Source organism: Cynara cardunculus, unplaced genomic scaffold (genome assembly GCF_001531365.2).
Source record: "Cynara cardunculus var. scolymus isolate 2C unplaced genomic scaffold, CcrdV1 Un_Scaffold_3618, whole genome shotgun sequence".
Classification (NCBI taxonomy): domain Eukaryota; kingdom Viridiplantae; phylum Streptophyta; class Magnoliopsida; order Asterales; family Asteraceae; genus Cynara; species Cynara cardunculus.
Genome location: NW_020201545.1, coordinates 4,433 through 7,545, shown reverse-complemented (window position 1 = coordinate 7,545; position 3,113 = coordinate 4,433).

Sequence of the window (3,113 nt, the reverse complement as noted above, 5' to 3'; positions counted from 1 at the left end):
TTCCAAGATGATAAGTTGTTCAWAATCTGAAATTTGATTTAAAAGAAATTTAGCATTCARCTCAAGAGAATTAATCTTATTTTCATAAGATTCATGTTCAGTACAAAATCTTTTCTCAATCTCTATAATCTTATTCTTTTCTTTCTCCAAAACTTTCCTTTCAACATTCAAATCCTTCTCCGCTTTCAAAAACTTTTCTTTCTCTAAGTTCAAAAGCTTTCTTAGCTCAATCAGATCATTCTCATATTTATGATTTTTTTCAGTAAAGTCCTCAGTCTCTGTATTTTTTCTCCCAAAAGAGTTCCTCTCAGCATTTAGTTCATTTTGGAGTTTATTGAACAAATCTTTATTAGACTTACTCCAAGTTTTCAAATCATCATCATAGTTTTTCCAGACCGAACTCAGATTTTTCTCAAGCTTTTCAATCTTATACTCAAATTCCTTCTCGATTCTTTCACATTCTTTTTTATGATCTTTCTTTAAATCTTTGATATATTCCTCATTAGCATAATTCTTAGTATACATATTTACGTATTTCTCTTTATAGTTCACAATGCTCTTTTCCAGCTCAGCAATCTGAGCTCTCATCTCCTTTAGAATATCTGTCATTAAAAAAATTGATCAGTTATAGAATCTATGCAGTGAAATCAGTAAAAGAAATCAGGAATAATTAAGCTAAAAAAATAACAGAAAACACAAAAAGTGATGAGAATTTAGAAAAACGACGAGGAACTGTCAAAAATCAGTAAAAACAGTCAAAACTGTAACAAATAAAAACAAACAAACAATGATCTAAAAAAATTACAATAAAAAAAATTAAAAACAATTGCATAAGCCCAAATCAAAGTCCAAGAAATAGCAACCGAGAAACACAAATTACTTGACTAAGACACACAATCCAAATAAATCTGCTACACGATTTACACTTTACACTTCAACAAACCAAGTACTAATACACTATGATCAAATCAACCCAGAACCAAGTCCTGCACAGATGCTTCCTGTTGAAAACCTTGCTCGCAATGCACTTTAGTTGGTTCACTTTGGCGCCATGCTTCATGAGATTTCACCTGCTGCTTATTCTGCTTAAAATCTCCACTCTTGGACTCCACAACAAACTGCACACTTAACTGTTAATGATATCAAATTCAAGATAATGCAAATCACTATTTCATAAAAACAGTCAAAATCAATCAGATGGTGAATGTTAAATCGAAGTTATGAACTCAAACAAACAAAGGTTTAGAGAAGACACTTAACCTTTGAGCTGTTGAGCCTTCCCCACCACAAATTGTCAACACAGCAGAAACAAAAAAAAAATTGTGTAGTTGTAGATGGGTCTGGTAAAGCAACAATCTTCAAACTTGGAGATCTGGGCATTAGTGTGTTATGACAGCAAGCACGTCTGAAGAACAGCAAACACCTTTATATACTCTGGTCAAAAATCCAAAACACCAATCTGACCAGCCCTTTCTCTTTGTCCCACCCGGGCTGTGTATGGTTTGTGCAATAAATCTGTGTATGGTTTGTGCAATAAAGAACAAACACATAACCTGTAGAAAACACTTCTTACACCGCAACTCTTTCAATTAGCCCCTTACCAAGCAACTACAGAACCTGCTTAAACCTATGCAACTACCAAGCAGCAGCTACAGTAACTGAAACAGGCGATTTATGAATTAAACTTGTGCCTTTGGTCAACCAAACAAGTCTTAAGCCTTGAAACAGCTAATTTTGTGTACAATGTCTTCAATCCAGCCAAGAACAATAGACAGAAAACTTCTTCTTCAATGATACCAGACTCTTTGAAACAATTTAAAATCAAATTAACAAAACCTGTGATGAGCGATAAAAAGAACCAAATGAAGACCAAGTCAAAAATGAATCGATTCTCTGTAATCGAGCAGTCTGGGCAAAATCAAATAAAATGAGCAATGAGCTTCTCAATCAATGAAAGGTTGTTGTTCGATTTAGGAAAATTTACACAACATACAGAACTTGTAAATGAACGATAAAGAATCCGGGTAAATGAATTGAACGATTTAATAAACCGGATAACTCGATACACAAAAAGCTAAGTCCTAAATCACTCAACTTATGATGCTTATCCGCTCAACTCTCTTGCTTAAATCGCTCATATATCCGCTCACACTATGAACTAATCCGCTCATTTATCCGCTCAAAGCTAATCATAAATCGCTCAAGAAGGTGCTTAAATCGCTCAATAGTCTGGTTAAGATATGACCGAATACGCTCAAGGTGGTGCTTAAATCGCTCAATAATCCGGTTAAGAGATGACCGAATATGCTCAAGGTTAAATTTCTTATCCTCTTATCAAACAGATTAATCCGCTCAAGACAATATTCCTTATTGATCGAATAAGAATCCGCTCAAACTATGCTACCTTTGTATCCGAATCCGATCAAGAATAAACTCAAACTTGATGAAATTGAACGATTTACTAACCTTGAATCCACCACAGACGATGTACACTTTAATCCGGTCAAGCTGTCGATTTGAGCGATTAAGAATCCGGTTAGCTGTGATGAAGATGAAATCAAAGAATCTGTTAAGATGAACAAGAAAGTGTTTCAATCGGATGGGCTTATCCGATTTATGCTAAATCGGCTGGGTCACAGATTGGGCCCAAAAAAAATGATTGGGCTAAGCAAAAACACACAAACAAAACAAAAGTTAAAAAAAAAGGATCAAAACTCAGGTTTTAAAAAAAATTAAGAACACGAAAACTTTTAAAATTCACAAAATTCACCAAAAACTTGAAATCATATGATCAAAATGTAAATCTTTGTGTAAAACAAAGATTCACAACAAGATTACGCACAAAATGATCCTGTTTTTAACACGAAAACACACAATTTTCTATAAAATTTCAGATCAAACATGAAGAAAAACACAAGAACACGAAGAATAAAAAAAATTCAAAAAATAATCTTCGAAATTTTTTTGATTTCTTCTTCTGATCTCTTGCACACACTTCTCTGATACCAATTGATAGTCCACTTTAAGATCAATCTTCAATACATCTTCATAACAATGGCAGATCTAAGATATATCTTCAAGAACATAAGAGATGAACTTTGAGAGAGAAAGTC